The sequence below is a fragment of the Sapajus apella genome, unplaced genomic scaffold (genome assembly GCF_009761245.1).
Source record: "Sapajus apella isolate SASKATOON/1434 unplaced genomic scaffold, GSC_monkey_1.0 scaffold62, whole genome shotgun sequence".
Classification (NCBI taxonomy): Eukaryota; Metazoa; Chordata; class Mammalia; order Primates; family Cebidae; genus Sapajus; species Sapajus apella.
Window position 1 is genome coordinate 1,027,494 of NW_022437002.1, and position 18,962 is coordinate 1,046,455.

General features: G+C 42.9%; 1 protein-coding gene across 38 annotated transcripts in view; it reads left to right on the plus strand.

Moving 5' to 3' along the window:
• Positions 1-18,962, plus strand: part of EPB41 (erythrocyte membrane protein band 4.1) — a 223,570-nt gene that overhangs the window by 24,557 nt on the left and 180,051 nt on the right. For 14 of the 38 annotated variants that reach the window (XM_032246611.1, XM_032246614.1, XM_032246615.1 and 11 more), the window contains exon 1: positions 1,463-1,679. The exons of 4 other annotated variants lie outside the window; for them this stretch is intronic. The gene's annotated coding sequence lies outside the window, so the exon portion shown is untranslated. Of the gene's footprint in view, positions 1-1,461; positions 1,680-18,962 lie in introns of those variants that run through there. 20 more of the 38 variants (XM_032246629.1, XM_032246630.1, XM_032246633.1 and 17 more) reach the window with 5 other exon arrangements.

Here is an 18,962-nt window from a genome sequence, read left to right on the forward strand (position 1 = left end):
TGTATTTTTAGTAGAGATGGGGTTTCACCATGTTTGCCAGGCTGGTCTTGAACTCCTGACCTCAGGTGATCTTCCCACCTCGGCCTCCCAAAGTGCTGGGATTACAGGTGTGAGCCATCACACTTAGCCTAATTCTTAAAGAAACTATCAGGTAGGAATTACTATTATCTTTCTCCCTCCCCAACCCCCATTTTTGTTTTTAGAGATGGAGTCTTGCTTTGTTGCCCAAGCTGGAGTGGAATGGTATGATCCCAGCTCACTGTGGCCTTGAACTCCTGGACTTGAGCAATCCTCCTGTCTCAGCCTCCCACTATAGGTGGGAGTCCCAGCTACTTGGACATATTATCTATCTCGTTTTATGGTGTTGAAAAATGAAGCACGGGGAAAATCAAACAATTAGGAAGGTCTGGAGACTAAGAATGTAACCCAGGCCATCTGTTTCTAGAGGCTGTGCTGGGAGTGTGAAGGGGCTGTGATGAGATATGAGGAATGTCTAGTTGGTGTCTACAGGCTCTGCTGTCAGATTGCCTGCCTTTTTATCCTGTCAGGTCTAAGTCTCTCTGCTTCAGTTTCCTCATCTCTAAAATGGAACACCAGATCCCATCTTACTTTCTAGGCATCAGGCTTAAAACAAGCTTTCTTTCTGCACGGTGGGTCTGAAGCCTGTTCAGAGACCAGCCTAGCAGGGAGTTACGGAGTCTCTGACACTTCTGGAAAGAAATAAAGACACACCAAGCAATTGTCAGAGCAACCCTAAGTTCATCTGGAGACCAGACCTCGGAAGCTGAGTCTTTATAATTTTGATATTGCCAGGGGGGAATTAGAAGATCCTTAAATGCAGAAGACAGGTTCAGTCTTGGCGTGGCCTCAAGACTTAGCTTCCATTTCAGCCCTTACACAGCTAGTAGGAGAGGTAAAGTCTCATCGAATGTCAGGGTGGGAAGGGCGCCTAGACACATTCAAACCAGTGGATGCAGAAACTGAAACATAGAGAAGCTGAGTGACTTACCGGAGGTCACTAAGCGTTGGGGTGGCCTGGCTACAACCTCTATGTGAGGTCTTTCTCTGAGGCTACCAAATCTCAGCGTCTTACCTGGGTCTCCTCCAAGAGGAAAGGATCTCACCTTCGTCCAGGGCTGTAGCTGCCTCAGGGCCCACGTGGGTGCCGCGGGATCCCGGAACACCCCGGCTCCAGACCGGGTTCAGCTTGCGCGTGCGCACACGTGGCCAGCCCCTTGCCTTTTCCTCTCTTTTTCCTTCCCCTCTCCTCTCCTTACCGGCCTAGGGGAGGGGGGAAACAAGAGGAGCTAGAAGTTGGCCTCAGCCAATGGGCGGACGGGCCGCGGGCCCGGCCCCCTCCTTCCCTCCAGTGCGGCCCAATAGAAATTTACTACAATGTTGTGGCGAACCGAGGGGGAGGGGCGCGGGCGAGCGGGCGGGCTGCGGGCCGGGCCGGCCTCGCCTCGCAGAGGGAAGGCGGGAGGGCGCGCGCCAGGGCCGCTAGTCTGCTCGCTCGCTCGCTCCCTCCCTCCGCTGGTGGGTTTAGTCAGTCAGCTAGCAGGAGCCCGCGGGCCCGCGAGCCGCAGAGCGCCCGAGCCTGGGACGCCGGCGCCTCCTTCTGCCATTGTTCGTCTGGCTGCAGCAGCGAGGGGCGCGGGAGTTCGGCCCCGGAGCCACCGGTGAGGCGAGGCGGCGGCGGCGGCGCGGGAGACGGGGCGGGGGGGCGTGGAGCTGTCCCCGTGGGGACGGTCCTGGCGGCCGCGGCGGCGCTACAGCCTCTTTGTCTGCAGCCCCCTACAGGCCCCGGGCCGGGGCGCGGGCTCTCCCGCGGAGGGGCCTCGTGCGCACGCCGGGGCGCGAGCCGGGACGCGGCCTGAGGAGCTAGGGGCCGGCCCGAGCCGCCGAGGCTAGGGGAAGGGGTTGCGTCGCGGGAGCTTTGGAAAGTTAGGCTTGGGGTGTATTTTTGACGAGGGTAAGTCGGTCCCCTCGGGTGCGTCAACCACGGTGCAGTGGGCAGGAGCCTCGGGAGAAAACCAAATGCGGAGAATCGCAGGTTTCAGACGGTGAAGGTGTTGCGTGCAGACGCGGAGCGATTTCCTCCTGGCGAGGGAGCGGGGCTGTCTGCAGAAGTCAGGCGGAATCTCAGGGCTGCAGGGAACCCAGGCGGGACTTCGCAGGCCTTCCCGCCACCGACGCCTGCATCATTGAAAAACACGTTCCTCGAACCCGGGGGAGTCAAACGCTTTCCCCCTTAGTCTTCAGGGTTCCCAGCGAGCAGAGGGTTAAATCTATTCTCTCAGCGCCGTGACCTCCTTTTTCAGTTCGCGCATCTGTCGGCTTGGAAACCTTCCCCCGTGCTAGCTGGGCTGCTGTACCTGTGGAGAGGCCGGGTCTGGGCTCGCCCTCCGAGATGCACCAGCAGGCCTTTATTCCTGGGGAGGTTTTGCCAAAACAAGGTCATGTTCCCCAAGAACAGACATTCTCTTGAGAGAAAGTGATCTCACGTGAAGCAAATTGCTGATGGACTGGTTTCTGGCCACATGATCGCGATTGTCATCCTGTTGTTTCTCTAACTGCACCCTATACCCTGCCATAAATGACTAGTCTGTGGAGACTTGTTTTTTGCATGTGGTTGCTCATTAGGAGATAGTTTTTTCCTTTCTTTCTTTTTTTTTTTTTTTGTAGTCTGGGTGATTTCACAGCTGCTATTTTGCTCCCTTCTGTTTTTAGGGAAAATTGCAAGAAATGGTTGTGTCTGTGTCTTGGATATTATTAGAGTGGATTTATACTCTCTTGAGGATGTACTGTAGTCAATGCTGTTGCTCATTGTTGTTTTCTGTATTCTCAGGCCTGGCAAATATTTTAGTTGATTAAAGGGAAAAATCCCTTTAATCAAAAGCAGGATATATAGCCTGTATGTATTTCTTCTCGTCCCAATTTTGTTAATGTAGCACTAACCTCTACTTTTTATGGAAACTTGATGTACTCTTCATTTTCCTTTTTTGTAAATTGAAAGTGTAATCCGTTCTTTGCCAGTTGTAAAATTTTTGGTTTGGGGTATTGTTAATATAATCCATGTAGAGTACATGCTATCTGGCATACAGTAAGCACTCAATAAATGGCAGATTCAAAAATAGGTGTAATAACTGAACAGCAGATTGCCTTAGCATCAAAGTAGTTAATTCGAGTGCTTTCTATAAGAAGCTTATAATTAAGGTAAAGATAAATAGTATTCATATACCTTGGGAAACAAGTACAGTATATCTTTGCCACTATTAAAAGTGAACTTAGCCAGGAACAGTGGCTCACGCCTGTAATCCCAGCACTTTGGGAGGCCAAGGCAGGTGGATCACTTGAGGTCAAGAGTTCGAGACTAGCCTGGCCAGCATGGTGAAACCCCATCTCTACTGAATACAAAAAAGTAGTGGGGCACGGTGGTGTGTGCTTGTAATCCCAGCTACTCAGGAGGCTGAGGCAGAAGAATCGCTTGAACCTGGGAGGCAGAGGTTGCAGTGAGCCCAGGTTGCAGCACTGCACTCCAGCCTGGGCAACAGAGCAAAACTGTCTCAAAAAAAAAAAAAAAAAAAAAGTGAACTCATTGTTAAATATAAGTTCGGAGTGCCAACCCTCTGATTCCTCTTTCTTCTAAGAAAACTATACATTTTTCCTTGTATGTTTGAATTCAGGCTTAGAAATAAATGTTTTCAATCTGTAGGTTTTACCAAAATTCTCCCCCTAGTTTTTTTTTTTTTTTTTAAACAGACAAGGTCTCATCTGTTACCCAGGCTGAAGTGTGGTGGCATGATCATGGCTCACTGTAGCCTTGAACCCCTGGGCTCAAGTGATCCTCTTTCTTCAGCCTCCGTAGTAACTGGGACTATAGGCGTGTGCCACCATACTTCCCTAATTTCTTTTTTTTTTTTTTTTTTGTAGAGACAATCTCACTATGTTGCCTAGGCTGGTCTTGAATTCCTGGGCTCAAGGGATCCTCCTGCCTAGGTCTCCCAAAATTCTGGGATTACAGATGTACGTGAGCCACCTCACCCAGCCTTTCCCAACATTTACTAAGTGTTTTATACCAAATGTCTCGTAAGTTCTTATGCAATATGGCTACAATCTACCTTTCCACCTTTATTCTCCTTATTCCTTGTATTGTCCAACCAAATAGAACTACTCAGTAATAACCCTTGCTTTGCCATCTGTGTGTGTGTGTGTGTATGTGTGTGTATTTATTTATTTATTTTGAGACAGTCTTGTTCTGTTGCCCAGGCTGGAGTGCAGTGGCGCGATCTCAGCTCACTGCAACCTCTGCCCCCGGGTTCAAGTGATTCTCCTGCCTCAGCCTCCTGAGTAGCTGGGACTACAGGTATGCACCATCACACCCAGCTAATTTTTGTATTTTTAGTAGAGACAGGGTTTCACCATGTTGGCCAGGCTGACCTTGAACTCCTGACCTCAAGTGATCCAGCTTTGGCCTCCCAAAGTGCTGGGATTACAGGTGTGAACCACCATGCTGCTCTGTATATATTATTTTTTTAGAGACAGGGGTCTCACTTTGTTGCCCAAGCTGGAGGGCAGTGGTGTGATCCTAGCTCACTGCCTCCTTGAACTCCTGGGTTCAAGTGATTCTCCCACCTCAGCCTCCTGAGCAGCTGGGACTATAGGCATATACCACCATGCCAAACTTTTTTTTTTTTTTTTTTTTTTTTTTTGTAGACGTAGCGTCCTGCCATGTTGCCCAGGCTGGTCTCAAACTCCTGGGCTCAAATGATCCTCTCACCTCTGCTTCTTAGTGTTGGGATTACAGACATGAGCCACTGTGCCCAGCCTAGTCTGGATTACAGATGCAAGCCACCATGCCTGGTGTGTAATATTTGGTATGAATGATAGGGTTTGCTCAAATTGTTTTTTTGAATGTAGAAATCCAATTTAATATTGGTAATCTGATTTCATAACTTTAGAATATCAGTGACCACCAGGGGCCGAGTTTGGTTCTGAATTCAAGAGGAGTATACATTTAGACCACAGTCTATTGCCTTGTTATTGAAGAGGCAGGACAGCCTAAGTGTTGCCAGTGTATTTTTCTTTTTCTTGTCTTTTTTTCTGAGACAGAGTCTTGGTCTGTCACCCAAGCTGGGGTGCAGTGGCACAGTCATGGCTCACTGTAGACTTCCCAAGCTCAACCAATCCTCCCACACCAGCCTCCTGAGTAGCTGGGACTGCATGTGTGAGCCATCACAGCCAACTAATTAACAACAAATTTTTTTTTGTAGAGACTAGGTCTCTCTCTGTTGCCCAGGCTGGTCTCAAACTCCTGGGCTAGAGTGATTCTTCCACCTTGGCCTCCCAGAGTGTTGAGACTGTTGGGATTACAAGCATGAGCCACCACCCCGGCCTGTATTTGTTCGTGTATATATATATATATATATATATATTTTTTTTTTTTTTTTTTTAGACAGAGTCTTGCTCTGTCACCAGTCTGGAGTTCAGCAGCACAATCTCGGCTCACTGCAACCTCTGCCTCTGGGTTCAACGGATTCTCCTGCCTCAGTCTCCTGAGTAGCTGGGACTGCTGGCTCGTACCACCACACCCAGCTAATTTTTGTATTTTTGGTAGACAGGGTTTCACTATGTTGGCCAGGATGGTCTCGATCTCTTGACTTCGTGATCTGTCCACCTCAGCCTCCCAAAGTGCTGGGATTACAGGTGTGAGCCACTACATCCGGCCAAGGGCCTGTATTTTTCTGAGTTTCATCAAGTTTGTGATTGGTTAAATGCATGTTCAGGTGTGGATTCATTGCTACTTCTAAATTTAATTTTTTTCTTCAATTACTTGAACATGAAATCACTTTTTGTGAGCTAAACAACTATAATTTTAATAACTTTTCTTATTAATAACTTTGCTTTTTTTTTCCCTAAATCCCCCTAAGATGGCCTCTGAATTAATCAGTTATGGGCCTTATTTATGTAAAGGATCCAAAATTATTGAAAAGTAATTTGCTAGCTAGGTGCAGTAGCTTATGCTTGTAGTCCTAGCACTTTGGGAGGCCAAGGCAGCTTGCTTGCTTCTTTGAGTTTGAAACCACTGGATTCCAGCCTCGGCAACAGAGTGAAATCCTGTCTCAAACCCATGGATTGCTTGAGCCTTTGAGTTTGAGACCATTGCATTCCAGCCTGGGCAACAGAGTGAAAACTTGTCTCAAAGAGAAAAAAGAAAAGAAAAGTAATTGCTTGATTGCATTTATCATAGCATCTATTTAGAGGAGAGGAGAGACAGATGCCAAATGTATGTTAATTTTTGTTCATTTAAGTTTCTTGGTGTGTCACTGGTGGCTTACTGTGTGTCCTTTTTATGAGTGGGTTCATGGTGTGTTTCGTAAAATGCAATATAACAAATACTCTGGAGTGCATACTGGGTTAGATTAGTATTTTGATTTACTTTGCTACTATTTAATGAATACATATCAAGAAAGATAAAGAAAGAAGCTGTAGCAGTGAGGAGTATTCAGAAATTGGAGGTGTTAGAAAGGAGAACTTTGACATTTAATATTGAGTGCTGATCTCATTTAGAACTACCCACCTTACTGACTCTTTGCTTCAAATATTGGTTTTGGGAAAATTTGGTGGGAAAATCCGATTATGATGAAAGTGTGTTTATACTTATTTTGCTGATTATTTTGACTTAAATGGGATTGTATCCACTTGAAATATTTGAAAAAAAAATTGGCTAGCTCTTTGAACTTTGGAGAACAGCAGCCAGTATAATTCAAGGAGTAGCTTGAAGAGACTTTAATATCCCCAACCTACTAACTTCATCAGCTTCCCCTAAGTCGCCCTAAGTAAACATGCAATTTGGGTGGGAATTGGGAGCTTGTTATCCAAATATTCTCTCTCCTTCCAGTTAAATTGCTATCCTTAAAAGTCCTTCATTTTCTTTTGAGACAGGGTCTTGCTCTGTCACCCAGGCTAGAATGCAATGGCATGATCTTGGCTCACTGCAACCTCCACCTCCTGGGTTCAAGCAATTCTCCCACATCAGCCCCCTGAATAGCTGGGACCACAGGTGTGCACCACCATGCCCGGCTCATTTTTGTATTCTTTGGCAGAGACAGGGTTTCACCATGTTGGCCAGGCTGGTCTTGAACTCCTGACCTCACTTGATCCACCTGCCTTGACCTCCCACGGTGATGGGATTACAGGCATGAGCCACAGCACCCAGCCCAAAAGTTCTTTTATATAGAAATTCCAGAGACATTCTGGCATCATGCTTTTAAATTATTTATTGTTTTATTATTATTATATTTATTTTTTTGAGATGGAGTCTTGCTCTGTTGCCAGGCTGGAGTGCAGTGGCGCAATCTCAGCTCACTGCAACCTCTGCCTCCTGGCTGGGTTCAAGTGATTCTTCCGCCTCAGCCTCCCGAGTAGCTGGGACCACAGGCGCGTGCCACCACGCCCAGCTAATTTTTGTATTTTTAGTAGAGACGGGGTTTCACCATGTTGGCCAGGATGGTCTGGATCTCTTGACCTCTTGATCCGCCCGCTTCAGCCTCCCAAGGTGCTGGGATTGCATTTGTGAGCCACCGTGCCCGGCCTGTTTTATTATTTTTATTATTTTATTATTGCAATTATTAAGATCAGTTCTCTTTTTGTGGTTATCTCTTATCTCCAAGTTATGTGAATTAAACTGTGATTGTTTATTAAATTGCTGCTCTCCCTCTTCCATAGCTGATGATTCTTTGGATCAGTTCCACCCAATTAATCTAGGCCCTCAACTGTCAGGGCGATCTCTACTTATAGAGATTAAAATTGTTTCTGAGCTATGTGGAGTAGAGATTGAGTAAGGCTAAAGAAATCTTGGCAGGAAGGGGCAAGATCTTCTGTCTGATGGAATGGATAAGAAATATAATTGTGGCCAGGCGCAGTGGCTCACACCTGTAATCCCAGCACTTTGGGAGGCTGAGGTGGCCGGATCACCAGGTCAAGAGACCATCCTGGTCAAGTTGACCATCCTGGCCAACACAGTGAAATCCCGTCTCTACTAAAAATGCAAAAAAATTAGCCAGCCTTGGTGGCATGCGCCTGTGGTCCCAGCTACTCGGGAGGCTGAGGCGGAAGAATCGCTTGAACCCAGGAGGTGGACGTTGCAGTGAGCTGAGATTGCACCACTGCACTCCAGCCTGGTGACAGAGCAAGACTCTGTCTCAAAAAAAAAAAAAAAAAAAAAAAAAGAAATATAATTGTGCATTTATATTGATAGATTGGAAGAAACAATATATGCTCTATTAAGATTATTTTCTATTATCTAATTCTATATTCAATATATATCTATAATTTTATTCTGTTATCTAATATCTATTAATAGGGACAGGAACATCTCAATTTTTTTTTTTTTGGAAATAGGTGGAAATAATCAAATAAGATTGAATATAATCTATGCTCCTGTAGTTAATTGTTATTAATAGATGCAACCTGATTCCATCCTCCTCCAAAATCATCCTAATGCAGATCAGCTTTTGGTAGGCCCTCTATATGTTTGAATCATAGCTCTGGACACAACATAGACTGAGGTTTTGGTACTTTCTTTTTTTTTTTTTTTTTTTTTGAGACGGAGTTTCACTCATGTTACCCAGGCTGGAGTGCAATGGCGCGATCTCGGCTCACTGCAACCTCCGCCTCCCGGGTTCAGGCAATTCTCCTGCCTCAGCCTCCTGAGTAGCTGGGATTACAGGCACGCACCACCATGCCCAGCTAATTTTTTGTATTTTTAGTAGAGACGGGGTTTCACCATGTTGACCAGGATGGTCTCGATCTCTTGACCTCGTGATCCACCCGCCTCGGCCTCCCAAAGTGCTGGGATTACAGGCTTGAGCCACCGCGCCCGGCCCCGGTTTTGGTACTTTCTACATTAATATTCAGTCAGAAAACTTTTGCCCATGCATATTTTTATAATATCTGCATTAAGCTATAAAAAAGTTATGATAGAAAAGTTTGGAGTGAGAAACTCCCAGATTAAAACTCCCAGCTTTAATCCTATATTAAAGCATAGGATGATTTATTTATTTATTTATTTATTTGGAGACATGGTCTCACTCCCATCACCCAGACTGGAGTGCAGTGGTGCGATCATGGCTCACTGTAACCGCAGCTTTCCAGGCTCAGGTGATCCTCCTACCTCAGCCTCCTGAGTAGCTGGGGCTACTCACCTGGCTCACCTTTTAAATATTAATTTTAGCAGAGACTGGGTTTTGCCATGTTGACCAGGCTAGTCTTGAACTCCTAGGCTCAAGAAATCTGCCTGCCTTGGCCTCCCAAAGTCCTGGGATTACAGGTGTGAGCCATGGTGCCTGGCCTATTTTAATTTTTAATAATTTATATGGGGGTCTCTCTATGTTGCTGAGGTTGGTGTTGAACCCCTGGGCTCAAGTGATCCTCCTGTCTCAGCCATCCAAATAGCTGGGACTACAGGTGTGCACCATCACACCTAGCTAATAGAGTTATTTTGAATTGGTTAAATTTAAGCCTGTAACCCATAAGTGTAATAGAAATGTAAATTTTTGGCAATTTATGAGTACATAGTATTAGGCCAAGATTTAGTTGTGATTGATATACAGCTATTAGTACTTACATATATTCTTAAGTAATCCTATTAAAATCATTTTAACACAATGGGATCTTAATGGTGTATCTTTAAACATTTCTTATAAAGAAATGCTGTTTTAACTTAGATGCCAAGCACATATTTTAATTTGCCAATTTGAAGTTCTACATGTATTCAAGTGAAGAGTGTTTCACCTTAATAGTACTTTTCATACAGATTGTTGAAATTCATCCCATTCCCTCCTCCCTCCCCAGATTTTGGCCATATGGACACAGGCAGGACTCTCAAGAGTGCCAAGGATTTAAGCCCTCAAATTTTACCTGCCAGCCATTTCAGCATTAGGGACACATGGAAGGCAGCTTAAAGTAAAGGCTTTTAAAATTTTTTTTTGCTACCACCCACTTGCTGTTTCTTGCCCTTTTCTCTTTTTTTAATGATTCAGAGGATCGACACTGTTGCCAGCTTACTACCTGCAGCCTTGCTAATCTTGATGGTATTATGTAATTATATAAACCTTTTGCATGATGGTATCATATGATATTGTATATATGTCCTCCTACACATGTGTCTTTAGAGTAATTTCTTTCCATCTGGTGTTGAATATGAGCTCTTTGTGAGGTTATTTTTAAATCTTCAAGTTTTCTGGCATCCTCAACACTTGAAATAACACAATTGGTTTTGGAGTCAAGAAAATCCACATAGTATATTTGTGGGGTTTTTTTTAGTGAAAATGTAAATAGTATTTTATTTATAAAATTATATATATATATGTGTGTGTGTATATATATATTTTTTTTAATTTTAGAGATGTAGTCTGACTCTGTCACCCAGACTGGAGTGTAATGGCACAGTCTCAGCTCACTGCAACCCTCACCTCCCGGGTCTTAAGCTCCTAACCTCATGATCCGCCCACCTCGGCCTCCCAAAGTGGTGGGATTACAGGTGTGAGCCACCATGCCCGGCCTGTAAAATTATGTTTTATATAATTAGATAGTCTCCAGATAATTTTGTTAGGTTGGAAATAGTTGTTGCCAAGTAAATAAAGATCTACTTACAGGAAAGGAAACCAAGAATAAGAAGCCTGGTAAAGAGGTTTTAAAGATATCTTATTCTCTGAAGATTTATTGGTATTTTCTTATCCTCTGTCTCGTTCTGTTGCCCAGGCTGGAGTGCAGTGGGGCAATCATGGCTTATTCTAACTTTGAACTCCTGGGCACAAGCAGTCCTCCCACCTGAGGCTCCTGAGTAGCGGGGACTACAAGCGCATGCCACCATGCCCAGCCAGTTTTAAAAATTTTTCTTAGAGACTGGATCTTATGATGTTGCCCAGGCTGGTCTCGAACTCCTGACCTCAAGTGATCCTTCTGACTTGGCCTTCCAAAGTGTTGGGATTATAGGTGTGAACCATGCTCAGCTGTGATGCACTTTTTTTTTTTTTTTTTTTTTTTTGAGACAGAGTCTCCCTCTGTTGCCCAGGCTGGAGTGCAGTGGCACAATCTTGATTCACTGCAACTTCTGCCTCCCGGGTTCAGGCGATTCTCTGGCCTAAGCCTCCCAAGTAGCTGGGACTACAGGCATCTGCACCACGCCCAGCTGATATTGGTATTTTTAGTAGAGACGAGGTTTCACCATATTGGCCAGGCTGATTTTGAACTCCTGACCTTGTGCTTCACCCACCTCAGCCTCCCAAAGTGCTGGGATTACAGGCCTGAGCCACCACGCACGGCCATGTGATGCACTTTTAAATTCTGATCATCAGGTATGTGTAATAGCCTTAAACCTTTCTATTTCTTTTTCTTTCTTTCTTTCTTTTTTTTTTTTTTTTTTTTACACGGAGTCTCACTCTGTCACCCAGACTGGAGTGCAGTGGTGGGATCTCGGCTCACTGCAGTCTCTGCCTCCCGGGTTCAAGCCATTCTCCTGCCTCAGCCTCCCGAGTACCTGGGATTACAGGCATGCACCATCACGCAGGCTGATTTTTGTATTTTAGTAGAGACAGTGTTTCACCATGTTGGCCACACTGGTCTCAAACTCCTGACCTTAGATGATCCACCTGCCTTGGCCTCCCAAACTGTTAGGATTACAGGCATGAGGCATCGCACCCAGCAACCTGTTTCTTTCTTAACAGTAGATTGATATTTCCTCTAGCTTACTAAGTAACCTTTGAATTTTTATTATTTCTTTAATTTTAATATAAAAAGATGATTGTTTATTAAGTGTCATTCCATCTCCTAAAGATGATGCCTATAATGATTAAATAGAAAAGGTCAATGTCATCTACTTAGCAAGATTTACCCAATAAGTCTTTTTTTTCTTCAGATGCGATTTTTATTGACTTATCCTTGCTAGTTGTATTATCTCTAATGTGACCATTAATGAACACTGGTTAACAAGAAATGTTCAATACTTCATGTATTCTCTTTGGTATTTCGTAAGATTGAAAAGACTAGCATTGGGATCAATAATTGCATAATGATCATAGAATCATATTTAAATAAATATACTAAAGAGTGTATAACTAAAGGGCAAGTTTTTTTGTTTTTTGTTTTTAAATTTTTATTATGCGTACCCTGATAGGTAGCCTTTATTATGGCCCCTAATGATCCCTGCCTCCTGGTATGCATGCCTTTTGTGTAATTCCCTCCCCTTGAGTGGGAGCTAGTGAATAGAATACAGCAGAAGTGATGGGATGTTACTTCTAAGATTAGTTTATAAAATGCTGTGGCTTCTGTCCTGGGATTCTGGCTCTCTCCCTCTCCCTGGACCACTAGCTACCACCATATCCTAAGAACAGTAAGGCAGCCTATAGAGACGTCCATGTGGTTAAAAAACAAGGTCTGTCAGGGAGCTTGGATGCAGATCTTCGGTGTGAGTGATCTTGGAAGCAGATTCTCCAGGCAGAGTTGAGCCTTGAGATCAATGCAAATACAGTAGACAGCTTTACTGCAACTTCATGAAAGTCCCTGGCCGGGTGCAGTGGCTCATACCTGTAATCCCAACACTTTGGGAGGCCAAGGTGGGTGGATCACCTGATGTCAGGAGTTTGAGAACCCCCTTGCCAACATGGCAAAACCCCATCTCTACTAAAAATATAAAAATTAGCTGGGCATGGTGGTGTGCACCTGTAGTCCCAGCTACATGGGAGGCTGAGGCAGGAGAATCGCTTGATCCTGAGAGGTGAAGGTTGTAGTGAGCTGAGATCGTGCCACTACACTCTACCTCCGAGTGACAGAGCAAGACTACATCTTTTTTTTTTTTCATTTTTAAAGACTACATCTCAAAAAAAAAAGACCTCAAACCAAAGCCACTTAGCTAAGTCATGCCTGAATCCTTCATCCACAGAGACTGTGAGATAATAAATTTGCTGTTTTGGGGGTTAATTTACTGTACAGCAATAGACAACTAAAACATCTACCACTTATTCCTGTAATAAATACTTTTTGATTGTTCACTATTTACAAGGCACTGTCATAACTACATTGGTACATAGCAGTGAGTAAAATACAGGTTTCTGTTCTTGTGAAGCTTACTTCTTTTTCTGGGACAGGATCTTGCTCTGTCGTCCAGGCTGGAGTGCAGTGACGCAGTCACAGCTCACTGCAGCCTCAACCTCCTGGGCTCACGCAGTCCTCCTACCTCAGCCTCCTGAGTAGCTGAGACTATAGGCACACACCACTATGTTTGGTTAATTTTTAAATTAAATTTTTTGTAGGGATGGGTCGCTCTATGTTGTCCATTCTGGTCTTGAACTCCTAGGCTCAAGTAGTCTCCTGCCTTGGCCTCTCAAAGTGCTGGGATTTTAGGTGTGAGCTACCACACCCAGCCTGGAGCTTACATTTTAGTGGTAGGGGACAAATAATACATGTATAAATCAAGAATAGATCATAAGATATCAGATTTTAGTGAGGATCAGAGAAAGTAGAATAGGAGACAGTGAGGCAGTTGGGGTATATATTTTAGATAAGAGTGACATTTCTGATAAGGTGACATTGGAGTAGAGTCCTAAGTGGAGTAAGACAGTGAGCTGGGCAGGTATCTGGGGGAAGAGCATCCCAGGCAGAAGGAACAAGATGCACAAAAGTTAAGCGGGTGTGGTGTGTATGAGAAGCATTGATTCAGCAATGTTGAGTCAAAATGATCTAGGGAAAAGTAGCAGGAGTTTAATTCAGAGAGGTCTTAGGTAGGAGAAGGAGCAAATCATTGTGGTGTCTTGTTGACTGTGTTAATGACTTTGCATTTTATTCAGAGACAGGAGTTTTTGGGAGGATTTTGAGCAGAGGAATGGCACGATCCTTCATTTAATACATATTATGTATTAAATACATATGTATTTAATATACATATAGATATATTTAATATAGATAGATAGATAGATAGGCCGGACACGGTGGCTCATGCCTGTAATCCCAGCACTTTTGGAGGCTGAGGCAGGTGGATCACCTGAGATTAGAAGTTTGAGACCAGTCTGGCCAAATGTGGTAAAACCCTGTCTCTACTAAAAAAAAAATACAAAAATTACAATTCAAGATGATATTTGGATGTGGATACGGAGCCAAACCATATCACCTCACTTCTAATCATTCTGTAACATAGGTATGATACAAATACATATCTTTTACGGTTGTTTTGATGATTAAATGGCTTAATATATGAAATACTTAGAACAGTGCCCAGCACCAGATAATTGTTACCCATTATTATTTTTGCATTTAATCATCACCACAGCTCTTTGGAGTAGGTATTAACCAGGCAAAAAGTTAAGTAACTTGTCCAAAGTTACACAACTAGCAAGTGAAAATTTGCTTCAAAGCCAGTATTCTTTACAACTACACCTTTACTTATGTCTATGAGCCAGTGGGGAAGGTGAGATTTGGATCTTCTTTTGTCAAAGCCAATGAATTCTTACTAATTGTGATCTTGTGAAAGTACTTTTCTATACCTTAGTTTCTTCTGTAGAATGAGCATAATGCTCACATTGCAGAGAATCTATAGTAATAACTAATAAAAACAAACCTTGTAGTGTGCTTGTCGTAGGTAGGTACTCAGTAAATGTTTGTTCTCTTTAACCTTTGATAAAATCTGACCTCCTGGAGATGGGAGAGAATAATCTTTCATTGAGAATAATTTTTACATCTTGCCTTATACATTGTTCTACTTAAATTGGATATGTCTAATGATTGTTATATATAAACATATGTAATATAGCTATGTAGAAAGCACATGGTTTTGTCTAGTGGTAATCTTTGGATTTGATCCAGATTTATACTGTAACATTTTTATGCCTGAGTGTGAGTATTCTAAAGACCCATTTCACAGCAAGTCTGGCTTGAGTGCTTCATTTCCGGTAGGGTAGAACACAGTCATGTGGTTGATGTATCCATTGTTGCTTTTATCTTTTGCAGCAGATGTGAAAGTAAACATACGAAGTTGAAAAACAGGAAGGGGTTTGAGTTGGGAGGGTGTTTTCGAAAGGGGAACTTGTACACAAGGGACCTGTAATCTGAAGTGTAGCTTTTAGCAGTTACAGAAAGATACACCTTATTATCGTAAATAAAAAGGCAAGTGATTTTGCAGTTTAATGAATTCATGAATTTACATATATTTTTGTCTTTACTCATTTTGGAGAAGTGCATATTGTGTTCCTCTTTTGATTGAAACAGAGAACTGATGAATTCACCCCAATTCTGGGTTCTTTTTACCTGTGAAAAAATATTTTCAATAAGGAAATGTAGAGCTTTTGTTGTTTGTGTTGGGTATCTGTTCTAATATCATAATATTTGGACTTCCTTAAAAGCCAAAACTTAAGACCGCATTTTTCTACTTGGCTCTATGGTCTTTGTTCCTAGGGAAGGAAATTAACACATACTGAATGCTAGCTCTGTTATCAGATACTACTCTCCATATATGCTAATTAATTCAAATATTTCTTTTACATCCAATCCACAATGAGTTTTTATTGCTTTGATGAAATCCTTCCCTCTCCCTTCTTTCCCCCCATCTCCCCTTTCTCCTTCTCTTAAAGGATTCTTTGGCTGAACAATTTTCTATTAATGGTATATTTGGGAGGCAGTGTGATGTAATAGCCAGCAAGGATATGGGATTTGGAGTCAGATAGACCCGGGTTTACAGTGAGGTTTTGTTTTTGATAGTGAAAATCTGCTTTCTATTTCAATAAATAAAAGCCGGGGTCCTACAGAGTTGGCTTTAGAAGGCGATTCTGCACATGGGGTTGAGTAATTGGATCTCACAGCAAGGACTTTTGTTCCTAAAGATTCACTTTCCCCTGGGGAATCCCTTGCTGACCTCAGGAGGTGCTGCTTTCTTTTAATTTTCTGCCCCAGAGGAGAGTCTTCTCTTAATACTCCTGCAGAACACAGCTGAGACCAGGCTGTAACATCTGGTATGTTACTAAAGGCTCAGAGATGAAAAAGGGAAATAAGTACAGAGTCACTAGTTTGCTTCTGTAATATCTGGCTCACAAGATAAAACTCACACCTTTGTAATTTGTGGTCTTCTATTGGAATACCTTCCTTACTTGACCCACAACACATATGTTTTCTAGTGGCAGAAGCCATCTTTACCTCTGCCACTTGGGAGTGCCTCCAGCGTATCCAGATTTCTCTAAATACAGAGGAGAAGGCCAGAGGGGGGAAAAGTTTCTTTATCTTATTAGCCTATGGTTATATCTGATACAGGCCCCACTTATTTCATGTGATCAACACCAGGTCTATATAACCCTTAGCGGACACCACTGTTACCCATGGAATATCTAATTACCATTCACAGAAGAGAAACACAAATAGTCGAGGGGTGTTGGGGTAGAGGTAGGGAGGCTTTCCTTTTGCTGTTTACCACAGATCTTATAATCTCTGACTATAGCTCCGTAACTTGGAACAAAATAGCTCTCAGTAAATATTCCTTTCCCGTTCTTCTAATCTTAATGCCATTTGATACTTAAGGAAACTACTGTTTAGTTTGTTGTAGTTTTTTTTCTGAGAGTTTTGTTTGAGGAGATCCTAGTAGTTAATCAGGTCCAAAGTCAGGCTGAGGAAAGTGGTGCTAAACATAGGTTGGTGTGATCAAGATAGAACATCTGGTGCCTAGACCAGGCTGAGTTTAAATGTTAAAGGGGTGTCCTTTGTAACATATAACATTAATTATAGAAGAACTAGATTACTGATTCAAGGTCCTTGGGCTTGTTTCTAAGAAACAGTGTAATACAGTCAAAGATCTTTGGAGTCATAAATGTGGTTTAGAATCCTGGCTGTCATACTGACTTGCTGTGTGTTTTTAGGCAAGTTATGTATTCTCCCTGCTTCTCAGTTACTTCATCTGTTAAATTTGTATAACATTTAATGATATATCTACCTTTTAGAACTGCTGAAATGATTAGAAATAATATGTAATATGCTTAACATAGTATCTGTCACATAATGTGCTCTTAATGAATGGGAACTAATTATTTTAAATGACATTCCTTTAGAATCACCTTGTACTTGGCTTATATATGCTGTGACCTTGGACTTCATTTTTTTTAAAAAAAACTTTACCGAGGATTGGGCGAGGTGGCTCACATCTGTAATCCTAGCACATTGGGATGCCATGGCGGGCGGATCATGAGGTCAGGAGATTGAGGCCATCTTGGCCAACATGGTGAAACCCCATCGCTACTAAAAATACAAAAATTAGCAGGGCATGGTGGCACATGCCTGTAATCCCAGCTACTTGGGAGGCTGAGGCAGGAGAATTGCTTTAACCAGGGAGTGGGAGGTTGCAATGAGCAGAGATCACACCACTGCACTCCAGCCTGGTGACAGAACAAGACTCTGTCAACCAAAAAAAAAAACCAAAACACTTTATTGAGATGTAATTAACATATATGATTTATCCATTTAAAGTATATGATTTAATTTTTTTAGTGTGTTTGTGGGGTTGTGCAGCCATCATCTCAATCTAATTTTTCAACATTTTCATCCTCCTAAAAAGAAACTTCATATTCATTAGCAGTCATTCCCCATTCCCCACCCTGCAACCCCAGTCCTAGGTGAGCACTAACTACTTTATGTTGCTCTAGATTTGCCTAGACATTTCATATAAATAGAATTATACAATATGTTCCTTCCTTTTTTTTTTTTTTTTTTTTTTTTTTAAAGAAACAGAGTCTTGCCAGGCTGGAGTGCAGCGGCACCAGCAAAACTCACTGCAGCCTCGAACTCCTGGGCTCAAGTGATCCTACTGCTTCAGCCTTCTGAGTAGCTGGAATTAAAAGCACATGCCACCATGCCAGCTAATTTAAAAAACAATTTTTTTTTTTCAATGGAAATGAGGTCTTGTCATGTTGCTGTTCTTGAACTCTTGGGCTGTAGACATTGTCCTGCCTTGTCATGTTGCTGTTCTTGAACTCTTGGGCTCTAGACATTGTCTTGCCTTGGCCTCGCAAAGTGCTGGGATTACAGGTGTGAACCACTGCACCTGGCCCTGAATTTTCTTTTTTTAAAAAAAATTGTTTTTTTTTTTTGAGACGGAATCTAGCTCTGTTGCCCAGGCTGGAGTGCCGTGGCATGATCTTGGCTCACTGCAACCTCCGCCTCCCAGGTTCAAGCGATCCTCCTGCCTCAGCCCCTCTAGTAGCTGGGATTACAGGCACGCATCACCCTGCCTGACTAATTTTTGTATTTTTAGCAGAGACAGGGTTTTGCCATGTTGGCCAGGCTGGTCTTGAACTCCTGACCTCAGGTGATCCACCTGCCTCGGCCTCCCAAAATGCTGGAATTACAGGCATGAGCCACAGCATCCAGCCCCTGAACCGTTTTTTATGTTCTCACTATTTAGCTGTATTCCATCTTGCTAAAGTAGACAATGTCATTGCAAATCAATCTGTTTTTCTATACTTTACCACCTATCCAGGAGATATACTTTTCCATTTCATCATCTTTTTTACCTGTAACATTTCTCTGGCTATGTTTTTAAGAAGTAAAAGTTCTCAGTAAAAATCCTGTGGTATATTGTACCTTGTGATGAATAATACCCAAGATCCATGACGGGAAGGAAGATTTTTAAACATGTCTTAAATACATGATACTGAAAGTGTGAGGCAGACTAAATTATTCCATCAGTATTCAGAATACTTAACAACAGAGACTTTTTAAGGAAAATAATACAAAATTGTGAATACAAAACTAGGGATAAAAACAAATACTTATCCAGAATGAGAAAATCACAAGAAGTCACATATTTTAAAAAGCTAAAAAATAGGCTGAGCATGGTGGCTCGTGCTTGTAATCCTAGCACTTTGGGAGGTTGATGTAGGAGGATTGCTTGAGCCCAGGAGTTTGATACCAGCCTGGGCAACATATGATAC